At 38.3% G+C, this 21,294-nt stretch overlaps 1 long non-coding RNA gene across 1 annotated transcript in view; it reads right to left on the reverse strand.

Moving 5' to 3' along the window:
- Positions 1–5,901: 5,901 nt before the first annotated feature.
- Positions 5,902–21,294, reverse strand: part of LOC306983275 — a 43,966-nt gene continuing 28,573 nt past the window's right edge. The window contains exon 6 of the long non-coding RNA XR_013794329.1: positions 5,902–6,210. This is a non-coding gene — a long non-coding RNA (uncharacterized lncRNA). The remainder of the gene's footprint in view (positions 6,211–21,294) is intronic.

Below are 21,294 nucleotides of genomic sequence, written 5' to 3' on the forward strand. Positions count from 1 at the left end.
TGTATGGCAATACATATTGTAAGTTAACTGAACTTTTTGTGGAGTATGTAGGGAGCAGTGAACACTAATGAGAATCAGAGCACTGCTACTGTCTCTTTTTCAGAACAGGTTGCAGGGGTGCTGATAGAGGCCGGCACGCACGACTCCCATAGACCCCTGTGTTTCGCCGCTTGTAAAGCCCAGTCAGCCGGACATGCCATTCAGACTGGCATGCTAATTGAAAACAGCACCATTCTCCAGTTCCTAGATTCTAGCCCCCTCCAGAAGTCCCACAGCACATGCTGTAATACGCTAACAGCCTGAGAATAGCATTGTTAGGTACTGTATGCAGTAAACTTGTTCTTTATACCCAATTTAAAATTAATATATAGAACCTTGGTGAATTCCTCTACCTCTCAGTATTCCATTAAAGTCTATTGGATGTGACAGGGAGAGGGAATGAATTCAGAGTGCATTTGCCAGAATCCCATTTCTTTTAACAGTCTGATTATTTGGTGCTCTTACTTAAATGCCGCTGGGGTCTGCCAGCACATTGCACCTTTTTTGCCTATCCAAACTGAAAAGTGACACTAGAATTTCCAAAAATAGTGATTACTCTTCATTCCAGCTATGCAGTGCATATTACAAATGCAATTAAGACAACCTCCTCTGTGCCTGTGAAATAATGATGCTATATAAAATAATCTTTGTAATGGCCCAAAGGAGCTTTTTTTGGTGAACTTTAGCATTGTTTTGTCACATGGCATCCACCCATTTAAGCAAATCCTCTCTGGTTTTTCGTTTAATTTTTATGGCATGTTTTGTAATCACTCTGAGTTATGGACAATGGCAAACATGTAGTTTAGATCATTGATATAAATCTGTAAGCAAATTAATACGTTTTAAAGAGAAGACAAAGAGTTATATCTTAAAGGGCTAGTTCAACGTTTTTATCACTCTCAAACTGCACTTGCACCAACGGGCGGGCCACATGATTCTACACATTTTAAATACTTAACATATTTTATGTACAATGTAGAAAAAAATGATTTGTTTAATATAAATTTGTGCTTTTCATAATTAAAGCCCAATGTAGCCCACTGCATCAGACATGGTACAAAATGCTTGAGTACTACTGATCTAAACAACCCTGAGATTATCTGAAAGCATAAACAGGTAAACACTGAGCCGTACGTGATTATTCAAATGTTCCGTTGTGCCGGTCCAAGTCTAATTCGGGTTTGTTTGCCTCTTTCAACGAACAAACTAATCCAATTTTCACTGGTTTATATAGGTAGCATTTTCACATGTACAATAAACATTTTTTTTCCTTTTGTTTGAGCACTGTAGTTTAAATTTCATCTCATCACGCACAAACACGTGTTGTCGGTCATCTGTTCAGTGTTTAAAACCATTGCATTCCTCAAACATCCCTCAGTGCATCCATACTCATGGTGCTGGGGAGTTGTAATGCGTTTCTTAACCCATTAATTATATCATGTGACACATGGGAACCGGTTTTATAGGTGTGGAATAAATGTATTTCCTGTTAGAGGTTGTTGGGTTTGAAAATGTTAAAATCACCACTCTTAGCTCAGGTGGAGAAAATTCTTTTGGTGCTGGTGTTCTCGAAGTGTTGATGACATAGTCGTCCAAAAAATGGGCCGTTGTTATTCCAATTATGTCATCCATGCTGGATCTACGCGAAAGGTCCATATAGGGTTCAGAATCATAACCTTTATCTTGACTTTTGCAGAACTACATGAGTCATATACAAGCGAACATGTAGGGGAAAAATGCATTATTCTGCCAGATTAGATTGTCAGGTAAATGTTAAAGGGCACCTATTATGACATTTAAAATGTTCCTAATGTTGTTTAGGGAGTCCCCAACAACAGTTTTACATGCATGCAATGTCAAAAAACACTTTTGTTTTCGTATAATATGCATTTATTTTTACCTGATTTGCTCACCGACTCCCAAATGATTCGTTCAACGACTCATTTTTCCAAACCCCTCCTTTGCGCGACGCTAATCTGCGATTGGTCAGATGACCCAGCAGTGTTTACAGAGATAATACTTATTGTTTAACACGGAGTACAATGATGCTTTTATCAATTAAATCGTGTTATAATAATGATTATAGTAAAAAACTAAAAATAAGATAAAGAATTTAATGTTATGTTAGCGAGCATAGCCCAGAGTTCATATTGTAAAAGCACAATCAGTCTTTCTTTGCGTTAGCCCGATGCATAAACATAATGTTTTTACAAAAAAAAAAAAAAAATGCAGTTATGTTACTACGAGGTATTAATCTATTCTATAAGACAACTCCGAAAACAACGACAACACTTCACATATCTCAATACACTTGCCATTGAAGACCTAGAAGCTAAACGGTGCTTACACAACAAACAAAATAATTATTAAGCATGCTACATAAAACATAAAAGCAACAATTATTAATAACACTTACAGGTTGTGATACGGAGGAGGAAGCTGATGCAAATACACTTGGAACTGAACCTTCCTTCAATATCTCGCGAATCCAAGTTTGATTGCATTTAAGTTGGTAAAGCAATCGTCTTCAAAATGGCGCTAACAAAGCACAAGGCTCAGACTATACTTCTGTGGTATACATTTCCATTTAGTCATTTAGCAGACGCCTTTATCCAAAGCGACTTACAACTGAGGACTACAGCAAGCGAGTCATCGTGAAGAGGCAAAAAATAACGCAAGAAGTGCTCAAAATACAAAGTTCTGGCATTGCTCAGAGTAGCATAAGCCAAAACAAGGGAGGGTAAAGGAGAGGGTTTTTTTTTTTTTTTTTTTTGTAGTTGTATATATGAATTGTAGCCACTTAGTCTTTAAATGCTCCTCCTTGGGCAGATGAAAAAAGTTGGCTTTTGAGTCGCACTTCAGAACACAGCGTCTCGTCGCCATGATGTTTTCCCTGGCCTTGGAGCGCAATAAGTGGGCGTATCGTATTCAAATAACTTGACAAGTTGACGTCATCTAGTCAGAGAAAAAGCTTCGGTCTTCTAACGATTCATAAAAATGACTCCGAGTCGACTCTTACTTTTGAAAGACAATAACTTTATATACTGGGCACTTTCATATTTCAAACTTTGCAGGATGTTTTTGTTCACTTAGATATATGTTACACACTACATGAAAGGTAAATTTCAAAATTCCATAATAGGTGCCATTTAAGACATTTTAGTCCACTTTATTCGATCAAACGATTGATTGAGCTATTAAAACAGTGTTGTACTGTAAGATTACAAAAGTTCAAGTAAAAAAAAACACCAATAACTAATGCAATTTCTATAGTTGGTCAACTTCTTAGTAAAATATCCCATTACACTGGCAAATTCTCTTTTGCAACCACCCCTAAAACTGACATAAATCTATAGCAATCTATGAAAGTACTGTATATGTATATATATATATATATATATATATATATATATACATATAGAGGACAACTGAGGGACACAATAATTGAAAAAGGTTCAAACTTTCACTGAAGCTCCAGTAGGAGACACAGTGAATTATTGAGAGCCAGGGGGTGAACACTTTTGAAGAGGATGAAGATGTCCAAATTTTTATTTTATTTATTGTTTAAATATCCAATTTTTCAAATTAGTACTGCTCTACGGAAGCAACATAAGATAATTGCATGTTTCCCAAGTGCACTTTTCCTTGATCTTCAAATTCAAAAAGTTTTCACCCCTCTGCTCTTAATGCATTGCGTTTCCTTCTGGAGCATCAGTGAATGTTTAAACCTTTTTAATAGTTGTGTTTGAGTCCCTCAACTGTCCTCGGTGTGAAAAGATGGATCTCAAAATCAAACAGTCACTGCTAGAAAAGGGTTCAAATATGCAAAAGATGCTGGAAAACTGAAGAGTTTGGTTCTTATAGAATAGAATAAGGATTTTTATTATTCAGTTTAACTACTCAGGACAAACAAGGGACTCAAGAACAACCATCACAACAACAACAAAAAAACCGTTGTGGATCATTCAGGTAACAACACACAGTATTAAGAATCAAGGGTATGTAAACTTTTGAACAGGGTAATTATTATAAATTCCCATTTTGTATGATCCTATTATTTTGAAAACTTTTAAGCACGACTGTATATATAAAATGTAAATATATTTCAATTAAAATGTAAATACTTTTTTCAAGCCCTTGTTCTTCTTGCATATGCATTAAACAGTAACACAATGTTTTTTTTCTTCAAACTGACTGAACCGAGAGATCTTCTTAGTCAACATAAGACAACTAAAGAGCTGACATACAACATTTCAATGCAAACTGCAACCCTGCACTTAATGAAGGGTATCATTTTAGGTCAGGGTTTCCAACAAATTTGGTTAAAAGACATGCATGTAACCCAGACAATGCCGATTTACTTTGTGATTTGTGGTTGTTTGTGATTTGTAAATCAATGTCGTGGTTAGCGTCACAGGAAATGCTAGAAGCTCAAAACCTCCATTGGCTCATTTCTCAGGCGAAGTTTGAGCCCTCAGCCTTTTATTAAGGCATAAGCAATACCATCAAACCACGATACAAAAGACGCAACCATCTAAGACCACATACAATGTTAGATACTTCCATTTAATATTCCAACCCTTCAGCAAAAACCAACATGACTTCCTGAGCTTAACCAACCTTTGAGATACTGTTTCTCACATTTCTGACATTTGTTCAGTATAGATAGAGCACTCATTCGTTCTATTGTGTCACTGTACAACCTCTTTAAGTTAAAGACATGTTAGTACTGAGGGCTTAGAGCACGCTCAAGTGTTATTCGCTCTCTGGCCCGAGTCGGACTTCCATTGTCATTGCGAACCCTCCACACCACTCGGGCCGTTGTGGCATGCTGACAAAGCACTTGTCGAAGAAAAAAAAAAAAAAGCCCTCAGTCAAGCAGCTGCAACCCCGCACAGAGGAAGCACTCAGCTCAGTTCGCCTTTCATTCCTCTCCTGGGAGAACGTTCTCCAGGAGGCAAGAGCATGGCAGGAAATCCGCGCACACTGCCACTCTCTCCCACGCTAGCCATTTCCAGCCGTCTGGGCCTCGGAGTTGCCGAGCTGAAGTCAAATGAATCTGTCATCGGTTCCCTGAGCTGGGAGGCAGCGGCCACGCTACAATCTCTAAAGAACATCTCCTAATTGCCTGCAGACCCTAGAAGGGCTTACGTACCAAGGCATCCCCGGGCGGCTAACGTTCAGCATACGTCTCACTAAAGTTCACAATTGCCCAATGTCCCTGAAAATGCTGGTCGACTATAGTGGGAAGTGATTCATTCTGTTATGGCGATCTTGGTTTTCGATCACCACGTAGACATTTTTTTCAGATGGCAATTGGCAGGGAATTTGTTCTTCCAACTACTGAATCACTAACCTATTAAAACAAGCGTGGCCTGTTTCACCATGATGAACAGGATGAGGCAGAATAAGTGGGCGTTTGAACAGGAAGGGCTTCCACAAACAATCCTCTGGAGTGGGCATCCATTTCAAACGTTTCTTCTTGTCTATACAAAGGCTTACAATGCAAAAAAAATATTATATTCTCCCTCAGTATTTTTGTCTTGTTTTCCAGTACAGTTAAAGCAAAAGGACTTTAAGAACTTTGATATATTTGTAATAGAAAACAAGACCACCCTTTTATGCAGTGTATACACACAATAGACACCTTTACTCTGATACCTTTCTATTTTGGCCACATATGGGCAGATAATTATGGGTATCCTGTTAGCAAGTTTTCCTGTTAGCCTAAAAAATACATGGTCCGCAATTTTAAGAAAGGTTCTTTTAAACTGTTCAGACTTACTCTTTGCTTGGCGTCATGTGACATATGTAAGCCATGGGGTCCCTTTACATTAACCTCAGTCAAAACTGGACCGGCCTCAGTTATCACACCTTTTATTTGGGCCAAAGGTCAGGTGAGCTAGAAGAAAGCATTATAGTTTAGTCTCACAGTCTTTCTATTTAAGCTTTAACCCCCGTCTTTCTCATCCTCCCTTTCTTTAGACAGGAAGAAGAATGAGTGTCCTCCAAGGCACCGTCAGACAGGAGAGGGACGGGAAGGGGAGGTGGGGTTTTCCTCTTTTTTGTGAAAAGAGACGCGGCCGCTCCTCCCTTTCCTCTCCTCTATCAGGCCGCAAGTTGCCAGGGAGTTGTTCATATTGCTCGGGTTATGCACACTCACTCCGTCATCTAAATGGGGTTACAAAATTGGAGGAAATTATTAATTTCCCATGTTTAGAAGCTGGAATCACATAACTCAAAGGCTTTGTAATATATCAATATTCATAATAATAACATATGAATATTAAAAAATCAAATATAAAACTAAATACAATTCAATAATTAAAATAAAAAAAGATACAACAATCGAAAATACAATCAGAAGTTATATTATAAATAAAAACAAACATGAAAATATAATGACCAGCCTGATTATTGAAAACTTATCATATTCCAAAATACAAGGTGGATATATTATTGGAGACTGGGTGTTTTTACTCAGCTGTCTGGAATGCAAAATCCCTCTAAACACTCCATGAAATAACTAAATTACTTGTGTACATAACTGGTTGATTACAGTGAAGGCAGTGCAGTGTTTATTTTCTGATTCTGGTAAGTAAACATAGAATGGGCAAATGTGTGGAGGGCTGGTTGCAATGGTCTACATGGGTATGCAGCGTTCAAAGGGCAAGAATAAAATACCAGGAATCCCCGAGAGACACTTGATTTTCATAGCTTTCAATATAGGGGAACTGCCAGTTGTAAAATAGTGTTCCTAAAAAATAGTTGCAAATAAACTTAAGATTCTTCCAAAATGATGAAAGAAATATCCTATGAAAGTCACGTTTCTCTACTCCTAGAATGAACTGTGCAGATACTTCAGTACTTTCAGGGACTCAATCAAGAGCCTAGACTGAATGTAAAGGTCTCGAGTCACAATGCCCTCTACTGGTCGTCAAAGGAATTGTAAGATGCAACAATAGTAAAAAATCAGAGGAAATCATCAGGGTACATTACATATATGTGCTCTTATATTTAAAGAGGCTGACCGTGACCACAATTAGGACACAGAATTAAGATGGAAATCAAGTGCACAAAGTATCTCATTAATGTAAACGCGGTTATACAAAAACAAGCGATCCTCGAGATGTCATGTATGGCCTTTTTTGCAGCATCCCATGCTTATTACAGTGAGCATGTGGTGTCTGAAATTGAATCTTGGCCAGTGCTGTAAATTTTGGCCAGTGCAAGTTAGTGAGATAACTGAGTTGGGATGACTACAATGTTTAGATGCACGCAGACCCAATGACACCCATAATTCCTTCCATTATGTTGAATCACACATTTCAGATCAGGGTGTCTGTGAGGATAAGACAAACCCATTGTGACCTTTAAATCTTGCAGTGTTATGACCAGTTGCATTAGCACCCAAGTGATGCAACCAGATATAAGCAACTGTTTACTGTATGTTTATGAACCTTGGTAGTCATTTTCTGACAAGGCACTTGGAAAACAATTTGTTTTGCCAAAAATGTCCTTGTTGTATCAAATAATAAACTGTGAAGTGGCTGTAACATAATAATTTCATCTCTTACTAATAAAATAAGTGCACTGAGTTTTTGTGCACGGCAAACATTAGGGGTAAACGTATTAAACGCTTGCCACTGACAATATCATCAGGGTAATGGCATCTAATCAGTGTCATGCTTTTGTTATTTGCTTAAAAAGGTCAGACGTAAAGCTGTCCCACCCTTGCAATGCTAATCATCAAACTGGCAAGGATTTCCAGGAATTGAGCTAAAGACTCTTTTTGTAAGGCTACATCTTAGGCTAAATCTAACGTCTGTTGGCAGTTACTCCGATTGTGTACCCTGATAGCAACTTTTTTGGGGCGTTGCTAAGCAATTGAAACATATACAGTTACATCACACAGCAACAAAAAACTTTTTTACAACCTTGAAGTTGCATACATTTTTTTTACCAATGCACGAATACATGTAAAATACAAAAGGATCAATACGAAACCTGTCAAAACAGCAAAGAAAACTGCACTCGTCAACAATTTCATAGGGAACTTTAAAGCATCCAAGTTAAATACAAGCGACAGCGAGACGATTTTATGTTAAGGAATGTAGGAATATAAAAATTCTTACAATTTCTCTAAAAGAAACACTGTGGTTAAACTGGATTATTAAAAGGCCATTTAAATGCTTGTTATGGAATCTTTTCCCATTTGCTTCATTATGCCAAATACTTTCACTAAACCAATCCCGGACTTGGCCAATAGCAATTACAGGGTAACTCTAGTCATGAGGTACATTTACAAAACAACAATGAATTTTAGCCTATCTGTGTGTCGAGGTCAACTGCAGCACATCAGATGTATAGTGGCCTTGAAAAGTACTTTGATAATGAAGTCACACCTCAGAAAGAGAATTTAGTTCTGGCATTGTTTGTTTGCAGTTACAACTTAGATATATAGTTACTTTATTGATCCCGGTGGGGAAATTAGCTCAATATTAGTCCAAAATTGGTCCGATATTTTATGCATTGACATTTATACAGTTTTATGTGATACTCCAGTGTTCAAATACTTTTTTCGGCCACCATAAGCATTCCGTTGACAACTAAATCAAGCGAAAACAGTAAAAACTAATTTACTTTAGACAACAAAGCGACAAAAAGTACACCTATTCTAAATGTTACTAATCAGTCACACCGACAGAAATAACAGTCAAGGCTGATTTAGCCTATTTGGTCCATGTAGCTCAGCTTAGGTGAATTTCCAGTCAAGCCGATTGCATGACAGTTCTCCGCCACATTAGTCTCCAAATGAGTTCCGTTTCATGTTGGGGAACACAATGTGATGCAAATCAAACAAACACAGTGCATTCCTGACCCCCAATAACCAGACTGGGTCGTCAGAGAGGCAAAGTGTGTTGTAGCTCGATCAGCCAGACAAACCTCTTCAACCCTGATACAGCAGGCAAAAACATGAGAGTTATGTTTGTTTTCACTCAACATGAGAGAAAGAGAGAGAGTTCAGGGCCGCAGTTCACTGCCACGCCATAAGCCAGCTGCCCAGATGTTAACACTTCCTGTTCCACACTCTATGACTTTGTTGGGACCCACCACTAATAGACCTCTATTAGCCAAATTGTTTGGGGGAGCTTGCTGCCCACCTAACTAAAGTTGCATTTGCATGCGATATCAATGCAGCATGTGCAAACCTGATAACACTGAGGGGGCACTACGCAAAAATGATATTCATACAGATCAATAACACTGAACCATTTAGGGTTTTTTTAATGCACCGTTCACTCTTGTCTATCATTCTAAAAAAATCCGTCCAATCACACCGCACACCCTGTTCGCTCAGACATCACACATCATTAGCGCGTTAAGGCTATGCAGAGTTGTGGACAGCCAATCACAGAGTGCAGTAAACAAACAGCAACCGCGTTTTATAGTTCCTCCTGACCTAAAACAACAAGCTTATGCTGCGTTCACGCCATGTCATGACCGTAATTACGAGATGGCAACCTGTGACGTTGTTCATGTCCTCAGATTCTACAAAGTACAAGTGGTACAAGTAAGAGCTCTGTAAGTTGTTTACGTTCATTATTATTGTAATGTTCTATGCTTTGAGACATGAGGTAACATGAGGTAATCAGACTCTGCTGTGCGTGTTCATGTATTGTGAAGGAGGTGTGGCTTTGGAGACACTCTGAAGGGAGGGTGGGATATGCTTTCAAAGCTAGCTTGCTATTGCCTCTCCAAAATTGCCTACCCTACCTTTAATGAACTGTGATCAGTGAAAAAAAAAAATATTGAACCATGTTCAACATAAACATCTCCATTAAAGGAATTTTGTTTTTCACCCACTTTGTGCAGGCTGTAATAGTGTCAATTTTAGCAGCCAAATAGAGCATTAGCGAACATATAAAATTGTTTTGCCAAAAATAAATTTATTTTCACCAAATATCAACAAAGTGCATATGTAATGTAATGGTTAATTGTGGCAACCAAATGCTGCATTCATAAACAGAGAGAAATCAACTTTTTTATTATTTACATACAAATTGTGTTTGCACTTCTTTTTTAAACCAAATTTAAATTCAGTGTGTAATCTGTAGTGTAATTGTTCCATTTCAACACCCACCCTACCACAAACTTAACCTCTTGCTGCTATTGTCCCCCAAGGACTGTTCATCTAAAAATTGTTTACAATTTTTATGTGCAATTCATATGTGCAACAATATGTGAGCGAGTAGGCTACTCATATGATGAGTGGGCCTTACAAACCATGCAGCTTTCTGTAATTCTCTCATCTCTCCCTGTTGTGCACTGGACACTTTAATTACTTTTCTCTCATCGTGCACTGTCTCTGTTTGCACTGTTTCTTGCCATGTTCCTGGATATTTTGCTGATCCTGGAACAACATTTCTGTCTGAAAATTTAGTCCTAATCCTATCCCTACCCCTAAACCTAACCCTACCCATAATTTATCCCTAAAATCAGAGGGAAATGATAGGTGAATAACACTGATGTAGAAGCACCTAACACTGGTTGTAAGCCTAAACTTGACAAACTGTAAACTTGTCCCTCAAATCTGATTGGTTGTTTGGAATGTTGTTCCAGGATCAACAAAGATGTTACTTGATGAAATCACATTCACTGTAGATGTATAGGTTATATGTTTATATATATCTATGATTATATGCAGCACCGCGGTCCAGTGAGGCATTTTTTCATTCCCTAGTATGACTCTACATGTAGCGGAATTACAATAAATCTCACTTGAACTTGAACTTAATTGTGGCAGCCTAGTACTTCTTTAATGAAGAAAGCAAGACCGAATTTACATAACTAATTAACATTAATAAACATTGTACAACCCAATGTTTTCCCCCATACTATGGAAGTCAATGGGGATGACAATAAAGCTCACTTGAACTTAATTGTGACAGTCAAATATTGCTTTTGCAAACAAAGAAAAACTAATTTACATCACAAATTACCATAAACACTGTATAACGGAAGCGTGTTTGCACCTGATTTTTTTCACCTGTTTGGTTACCCATATTCTCTCGTATACATGTTCTTCTTTTGTGTTCAGCAGAAGAAAGAAATTCATACAGGTTTGGAACAACTTCAGGGTGAGTAAATGATGACAGAATTAAACATTTGGGTGAACTATCTCCAAATTGTGAACAAAGTGGAATCTTTTTATATAGGAAATTTACATACTATAGAACATAAGTGTTTAGTTTTTTTTTAACCAAATTTTATTGTAAAATCATGTTTCTCTCCCCGCGTCTGTTTGGATGTAACCGATTTCCCTCACACATGATCTGAATTGTGCTGCCGTGCGATGCGAACCCTGACCACCCCAAAAACAGTTAGTCATCTGGAGAATGCAGATATTAAAAAACACATGTTGTGAACAGGACAGCGCAGCGGTCCAACAATCTGTCATTCCCACTCCAACTCACGTCACGCAGTTCCGACCTGTGCTCTTAACAAACAACACATCACTCGATCAATCTATCAGTGGAATAATTATCGCCTGAGAAGGACGGCCGGGCATTTGAGCTGAGTGTTTACATCCAGCCGTGCTAGATTCCGCTCCCCTCCTTCCTCGACCTCCAGTATCGAATAATTCGTCTCGCAGACGTGCGTTTCAAAGGGACAGATGTTTAATCATACACACTAGCACAGGGCCAGAAGCAGAGATTTCATTAAAAAGTCTGTAGCCGGGAGGAAAACACCAGCGAGCGATCCGTAAACATTAACGCTGGGAGCGCAGAGTTGTTTGAAAAAGACTGATGCACGACATCGCTATTCAAATAGCCTGTCGTCGTGAGGCCAAAACCCATTATTTGCCCCATTGGTAATCCTGTGAGCGTTCAGGCATGCGGAATATGCAACACCTCTAGTCTGGAGCTCCGCAAAAAAAAAGGCCGTCTAGCTTGTCACCACATTCGGGATTGGGCCGCAGTCTCTGTTTGTGTGTGTTCCATGGTGATGCTTCCTCAGGGACGAAATCTATGGGCGTAACATAATGATTAAGAAAATGACAAATGGACCTGATCTATCGCTCTCAGGCGATGTCTCAGGAACATCTGTGCTTGAAACCAGGCAGAAAGGGCTCCGAGTTCATACAGTACCATCCAAATGGGAGGTGACCCACCCGAGGTCAGAGTTGAGGGGCTCGGCTCACTCGTCTCCCCAAGCCCTACAGTCTTCTGCACGTGTAAACATTTACATATCTGTCTGTGCAAAACACAGGCTAGGAAATAAACAAGACGATTGGCCTTTACAGAACATTGCACCTCGGCTCTGGTGTTGATTTGTCCCTGTTGCCTCTCTGGTGAACTGCATCTTGTACTGGCTGCGCCCAGTCGACCATAGCGAAGCGTTCTATTTTCAGTGCTCTCTGCGCAAGTCCATGTCCCGGCAGAAAGCATCTTATCCTCCTTGTTTTTGAAATTTTCCGAGTTTTATGGCTCGGAACCTACGCACATCATTGAAAACACACCGAAAAGAAATGGAACAAAGCAAAGGTGCGTGTGAGAAATTGTAAACGGTGCTAACACAAACTAATTCGGCCCACATCATCAATGAAAGCCAATAATATGTTGTTGAAAGTGATAACAGATGCACATCAGTTCAGTTCAGAAAACTCTTACGGATATCTGTTATTATTCGAATGCTTGAAAAAAAGGTAGATGGGATAAATACATGTCAGCTTCAATCCCTTCTCTAGGCTCTGAGTTATGTCTGCTTCACCCAACATCTGTACAACACATGACAATGCAAGGTATTTCAACACCTCCAAGACCACTTCTTTTAAAAGGCGAGAGAAAACACACTCCGAAAATGTATTCTGAGCTGAGTTTTGCCCAGTGTCCCAGGATATTTAGCAGCCTAGAGGGGTTGCAAAGTGCATTCCCTCCTCTTTTCTTTAACTTTTACCAGGACTTTACTCTCACTAAAAGCCAAACTTTGTAGGTGAGACCACAAAAAAAAGGTGGATTTTCATTCAGGCTTGATTTACATAGACTGGATCTAAACTTAGCCCAGCTATGCTTAGCGCGAGGGTGAGAGATGCTTGGCCCTTGATGTGATGTGCAGTTATGTGCCATGGAGAAGTGAACAGCAGAGGAATGCATTCATTCGTGCATAAAGGGCTGAGAGGTGCATAGAAACAAACAGATTACAAAAAGAGGCATTTACTTACCCATGATGTTCCAAACCTGTAAGATTTTCGTTATTTCATGGAACACAAAATGAGAAGTATTGAAGAATACTTGTAGCTTATTTCCATGCAGTCACTGTGCAAATAATGGGGACTGAGGCTTTCAAACAAAAGACACCTAGGCCAGGTTTCACAGACTAAGCCAGTATTAGGCCTTAGTTCAATTATGGCATTTGACTAGCTTTTAACAATTTCACTGTAGCTGAATCGACTTTGTTTCATATTTGATGAATTTTGCAACATTGACACGGTTACTGAACTGAATTACCGCAATTTAACATGACACCACTGCCTTCTGTAGTGCTGCTTATATCGTATATCACTAATCTCTTAATTATAACTTTACACAGTTATTGAACTGAACTGATTCAACACTAAACTGACTTGAGCTGAAGGATGCTATTGTCTTTTTAGAGCTGTTTTACAGCAGAATATGAATTTGTCTCATTTTTGATGAAGTTTGCAAATATTCTGTTTTTTTTTTCTATGACTGTGAATCAGCTTTCAAATGATCATATTGCATAAAGCGCTATATAAATAAAGGTGACTTGAGTGAGGAAAATATCAAATGTAAGTTGTTGTTAAAATGTTCATCTTTCTGGACAAAAGGAGAGAATGAATCGCTTGCAAACAAATCATTCGTTTGTGAACTGAATAAATTCTTTAATTAAAAAGATCGGTCTCAAAAGAACGATTTGTTCACAAATCAGACATTGCTATGAGAACTCCTATTGCACTACAACTTAATTTTTGGTCTTGTTCTCACACAAAACTGTATGAGTTAAGAAGATGTATAATATAGCGCAATAATCATATGGACTATTTTTATCATACTTTTATGATGCTTTTGCATCTTTTTTTGAAGATTGAGAGCCTCAGAGCCCACTCATTGTACTGCACGGAAAATAGCAACCATTCCTCAGAATATCTCTTACTATGTTTCATGGAAAAAAGAAAGAAATGTGGGTTTGGAACGACATGAAGGTTAGTAAATAAAGTCAGAATTTTCATTTTCGGGTGAACGATTCTTTTAACGAACTAATCCAAAAAACCTGATAAATAGTTTAAACAAAACACAAAATGTAAACTTGTTTTACCCAAAATTATTTCAAGTTTGGAATATAATCTGCCAATGCAATGGAATATGTTTGAATTTGCACCACTGAGAATATATACAATCAGAGCACTGGTGCATGTCTCAATTTTTGTGTTGATTTGTAGATTTTATTTTACTCTCCCCTTAATTTGGGGGGACCGAAGGAATCTGTTTCCAATACAATTAACAACAGAACATTTTTTTCCTCAATACTTTTTCCAATATAGTAACTTTATAGTAAGGTACATCACTCAAATTATTAGCATTCAAGATCTCAGTGAGATTTGACGAAGCATGTTGACAGCAATATAGTTCATAATGAAAAGCAGACCCCAAAGAAACCAAACTATGTTTTCTAAAAATGCTGAAAGCTTGGCACATGCACATTCGCAGAAGGCAAAGAGGTCTGAGGAAAGACAAGGCATTAAAGACCGGTTCATTATCTACTTATCCACTTACTAAACCTCATGTAATTGGCAAAGGGATGTGCTCTAAAATTAATGAGTGGTGTCTTGGGTTGAATCCCCCTACTAAGAATAAACCATCATGCAAGGCGGCGTGGTGAGCGAAACCATGATGCGGGATACAGCAAGGCCCGTGTTTGTGCACTTAGGCTGCATTTTAAAAAGGAAGGACACGCCACACAGTCCAAATGATCTGATTAAAGGAGAGGTGGAACAAGGACAGATGGTCCACAGGCTCAGCTGTCTGGGAGGAATTACCATCAGAGTCCAGAACCACAGAGAACTTGAAAACAAGACTGTCCTCGGATACTTGTGTGGGGGACAAACATTAGCCTTGATATCAGAACATTGAGGAATTCACAAACTGTCCCTGAACTTGTCCTAAAAGAAGCACTACGGTCATTTGTATGCGCGGAGCCAACATCTGAACCAGCTCTCCTGCTGTTGCTAAGGCCCTTTCGGCTAGATGGGACAGGGACATTTATTGAAATGGATGTGAGAAGGAAACAAAACATGCCTGGACTGACAATAATTACTTTCTTCTCCCTTTCTACAGTGCTGCTGAAGTCCGTTTACAAAAAACTCCTAGCAAACAAGAATTCTCTCTCTCCCTCTCGCTTCACTGTGCAAGTCTCAAAGTTATACGTACCAACACTGCCTCTCTGAAACTTTGTCTATGAACTGCCACGTTAGATCTAATCTGAATCATATTGGCTTAAACTATGTTTAAAAGCCACAACTGTAATGTTTAGAAGTATATGCATGACTTCCAAAGGTCTGTCAGTGTCCATGCAGTACTTAAGATGTTAAAATAATTATCCAATTGCAGCTTAATATGGAGAGACAACTACAAGTGAGCCATTCATAGGATGACTGACTGCTCTCAAAGTGTAAACACTTTCAACATCTCTGTTTGTTTGAAGAATCCAACATCCAGCAATCCAACCAATGGCATGAGTTTAGGGCAGGACTACCTGTTTGACCTGACAATAAAAGATTGGGCATGAAAGGGGCAGTATGATTGTTTGGGAAGCATGTTTGGAAGATTGCTATGCTATTGCTCATATTGTATCTTTTTATATATGCTAAAACCACAAAGCTTATTGAGATCTGTGGAATAATTCTGGCAGGCAATACAACCATCAAAGTTCGTCCCATAACCATATACACTATTGCCAAAGGTTTTGAGAAGTCTGCCTTTACATGCACATGAACTTTAATGACATCCCATTCTTAATCTGTAGGGTTTAATATGGAGTTGGCCTACCCTTTCCAGCTATTACAGCTTCAATTCTTCTGGGAAGGCTTTCCACAAGGTTTAGGAGTGTGTTTATGGGAATTTTTGACCATTCTTCTAGAAGCTCATTTGTGAGGTCAGGCACTGATGTTGGACGAGAAGGCCTGGCTCGCAGTCTTCGCTCTAATTCATCCCAAAGGTGTTCTATCAGGTTGAGGTCAGGACTCTGTGCAGGCCGGTCAAGTTACTCCACACCAAACTTGCTCGTCCATGTCTTTATGGACCTTGCTTTGTGCATTGGTGCATAGTCATTTTGGAACAGGAAGAGGCCATCACTAAACTGTTTCCACAAAGTTGGGAGCATGAAATTGTCCAAAATGTCTTGGTATGCTGAAGCATTAAGAGATCCTTTCACTGAAACTAACTCCATGTGTTCTAACCAAGCCCAGCCCCTGAAAAACAACCCCACACCATAATTCCCCCTCCACCAAACTTTACACTTGGTAAAATGCAGTCAGGGAAGTACCGTTCTCCTAGCAACCGGTAAACCCTGACTCGTCCATCGGATTGCCAGACAGAGAAGCGTGATTTGTCACTCCAGAGCATTGCACTTGGCAACCTATTACGGTACCACGCTTTAATACACTGAGCTGCTGAGAGAGACCAATTCTATCATAAATGTTTGTAGAAGCAGTCTGCATGCCTAGGTGCTTTATTTTATACAACTGTGGACATGGAAGTGATTGGATTACCTGAATTCAATGATTTGGAGGAGTGTCAAAAATACTGGACAATCTGACAATATAGTGGATCAAAACATCTTAAAGATTTGAGGATTAGCTTTTTTGACTTGGGGTAGTAAGCAACAGCTTTATTCACAAAGAATAAGTTTTTCCATTCCACTGCGCTACTTTTCCATTGCTTTTCAATGTAAACATGCGCTAGACGGACGTCTTTAACCGTTGAACTAGACAATGCACTTTTCTAGACCTTGCACTTTATAGAAAACACTTCAAAGTTCAAACACCGTCTCAACTGCACAGACATCACATCGCAACCACTAAAAACACCTTATCGAATACTACGAAAGCTGTCAGGCTTTCCAGTAACTCACACCAGTGGTTGAGCCAATGTTGCTTTGTCAGGCTGGTTGAGATGCTTGGACAAAGCAAAGTTTTGATACTGCCAGAGTGGATTAATCTACAAAAGCCTTACTTAGTTCACTCAAATTTCTGTTATCATTACTTGTTTTTCCAAACCTGTATGAATGTTATAGAAGTCTACATTCTCCGCCCAAAAATGAAATTTCTGTCATCATTACTAATACTCACCCTCATATCTTTCCACACCTGTATTACTTTTTTCCTGCTGAACACAAAATAAGAATGTTGGTAACCAAACAGTTTCGGTTCCCATTGACTTCCACCATATAGACTTTTGTCTAAATAAAATAGATGTCAATGCTAACCGAAACTGTTTGGTTACCACAGAAGTCCTGAACCGCAACGTTCAAAAAAAAAAAGAAATCACAGTTTCCACAAAAATATAATGCTGTAAAACGGTTTTCAACATTGATAATAAATGTTTCTTGAGCACCAAATCAGCATTCTAGAATGATTTCTAAAGGATCACGTCACGTGACATAAATTAAGCAAGAATGCTGCCATGCCACCTAACTGGCAGTTAAGATCCAATACTAATTTATCCCAGTTCACACTTTCCAGAGACCTTCATGCCCTCCATTTATCTTCTGAACCATGTGATACTGCTTAACATTTTTCAACCCGCAGACACATACCTCTGGAAATCCACCTCGTGGTTAGTCACAAGAGGTAATGCATATTCTATTTAACATTATGATGATTAAATATATCCTTTTTCTAAAAATAGCAATCTTGTTCCTTGTGATCCCACAGTTATTGGGCCCAAACCAGATTTATGTAAATATTGTAATAGTACACAGGTGTGAGAAGAATTCATACCTGAATCACTTAATCATATTATGGTCCAAAGCAGTGGTTCTCAACTGGATTGACCATGGGACCCACATTTTCCGATGGTCAATTTTTTCAGAGATTTGACCTAATTCCTAAAAAATTATAAAAACCACACACACACGCACACACACACGCACGCACACACACACACACACACACACACACACACACACACACACACACACACACACACACACACACACACACACACACACACACACACACACACACACACACACACACACACACACACACACACACAGGGTTTTACATGTCAGAACCCAAGTCTAATTCAAAGCTGGATCCTACGAGATTTATTATGGCGTAAACACCCATAGCTAAAACGATAATTTTTGTAAACATACGTTTTACATAACTAGACAAGACAGCTTGGGGTGTGAGTGTGTGCAGTGAACATAACATCAAAGTATCGTCAAGTTATGTTTACCGCAGGCTTTATACCCCATTATATATGCTACTGAATCAGGACCACACACTTTTCTCAGGCACTTAAAGCTGTCTGACAGAAGAGTCAACAGCTTTCACGCATGTCTTCTTTAAAATATAGGCCCATCATGGTCTGCAACAATACCTAAAAATAAATGTAAAAAAACCCCAACAGCTTTTTCTTTTTAAAATTAGCATAACTGTGTGCATGTGTGGCAGAAAATGTTTTAACCTCTGTCATGGAAAAACTCGGGGCTTATTTTCTCCTTGTGTTTCAGGTTTTTTGTTGTTATTTGAATGAAATTCATATGGCTGAAAAGGAGCATTTTTTATTGCGTCTCTCAAAGCTATTTCTAGTCAAGGGTCGGGTTCACAAGTGGAACACAGCAACCCCACCGAGTCCTTATAAAATGAGTATGTGTCACAATCACAATTTTTAGAGTTTTCGAAAGGCCCCTAGGCCTTTTCTGGATGATCCACAACACATAAACACACAGCCAAGCCTAGTAAACCATGGTCCTTATATTCAAGAGATGCAACTTTATATAACTGATGAATGAATGAATGAATGAATGAATGAATGAATGAATGAATGAATGAATGAATGAATATTATTGCTGTCAAATTGATGATTAATCGCGATTAATTGCATCTGAAAACGTTTTTGTTTACATAATATACATGTGTGAATACTTTAAATTATATTTCTATATATTATATATTATATTGTGTGTGTGTGTGTGTGTGTGTGTGTGTGTGTGTATACATCTATATATACACCTTATATATACCTTAATCAATTTAACAGCACTAATATATACTGTATATATAATTAAGCAAAATTAAGATGTTAAGATATTAAAAATTAATTTTAAGAGAAAACAATCTTACTATTTTTCTTATCCCATCAACAAAGTGTTTTTTTTCTAGCATAAGCAAACAAACACAACTTATGCAAAATGTAAAAAATAATATGCAGTACATTAAAAATTAATAAATAGGCCTAAATGTTGGCGGGGTACGAAAAAAATACTTAATATAATTTTTTTTAAATTATTTTACAGAAATTTTCATTCACAAGTAAACTGACCATGTTTGAAATATATTTAGATATTTTTACTGGAAACAAAATAACAACAACAGACTAAAAATACTTTTTTTCCACTGCAACTGGATGTTACCTGTTCTAAAAAACTCTTTGATATATGAGCTCCCCTCTCCCACCAATGGGCCGAGCGAGAGACCACCCGCTAAATAGCCCCCGCCTGCAGCGTTTTTCTCACCGAGTGTTGAGGTCGGATGTGAGTGGCACATGGAGTAGAGTTTTACAGAGGTCACCGGGGTTGACACGTAGCTTTTACATGGTGACTGTGCCACCTTGAATCACTCAGTGTTTTTTTCTTGATGTCTGCCTCTTTGCAAAGAGCCAAACCCTCAGCTCTCTGCCGCACAACTTCACCGGTGACCACATCGATTTTATAGTATTCATTGGCTGACTCCAGAACACCAGTCATTTGGTGATGCAGTGCGCTAAAGCTTCTCTCGTGCTTTATCGTCGTAAAGCATCTCCACTACGCTGCACAAACAGCAGCAGGCGGCCAAACCACAGAGGGCCTCTCAAATTAAACGCTTATTTAAATCAAAGTGAAAAGTGAGTTCGGAGCTTTGTTGTTCTAAAAATGAAAGAAGGGAACTTCAGAAATATGTGATGCTAATGGATAAGATGATTAAGCACTGTGCAAGGTTCAACTCGTGTAACATAGTCCACCAATACACAAGTGACTTTTAATCGAGTAAGCCTGCAAGGCGGTCTACAATATCTAGAGAAAGCTATCTGATGGCATTCCCATTCATCTAAAGGCAGTTGCTTTGCAATCTTTGTGGGGTTGTGAACAGATCACCTGAGCTATGAGGGCTGTGTGACTAATCACTCTGGAGCTGCAAAAAAATTATGTTATGACAACACCACGAAAGCACACACAGTATAGCAATTAGCCTTTACATTAATATTACCAAATACTGTATATTAATATATTTTATCCATAGGAGCTATCAGGCTTCTAATGAGCCAAAACCTGACCCCTTATATTGGAAAGCAAAATTGTATCTGGTATGAACACTTGTTATGAAAAGGTACAGTACTTTTCTTTACCATACAGCGAATCAATATTTTATTCAGCAAGGATGCAATAAAGTCCTACAAAGTGAAAGTAATGTCATTTATAATTTATATAAATCATTTATAGTTTCAAATAAATACGGTTCTTTTAAACTTTCTATTCATCACAGAAGGCTGAAAAAATTTACTAGTTTCCACAAAAATATTATGCAGCAACTGTTTTCAAATGTGATAATATAATAAGAAATGTTCCAGAAATTCAGCGTATTAGAATGTTTTCTGAAGGATGATACGACTGAAGACTGTAATGATGCTGAAAATTCAGCTTTGCCATCACAAGAATAAAATTACATTTTATTATAAGGCAGTTATACAGCCTTGGCGAGCATAAGGAACTTTCAAAAACATTGAAATAACCTAATCCAAATAACATAATCCAAATTTATGAACTTTCAGTCATTTTGATAGAAGTGTTTTGTTCTCACCTTGGCAAATAATATGTCCTTATATAATCCTAACTAACGCAACAAATGTCCTAATGTTGTTTAGGGAGTCCCCAACAACAGTTTTACGTGCATGCAATGTCAAAAAACACTTTTGTTTTCGTATAATATGCATTTATTTTTACCTGATTTGCTCACCGACTCCCAAA

The sequence above is a fragment of the Phoxinus phoxinus genome, assembly GCF_949152265.1.
Source record: "Phoxinus phoxinus genome assembly, chromosome: 16".
Classification (NCBI taxonomy): Eukaryota; Metazoa; Chordata; class Actinopteri; order Cypriniformes; family Leuciscidae; genus Phoxinus; species Phoxinus phoxinus.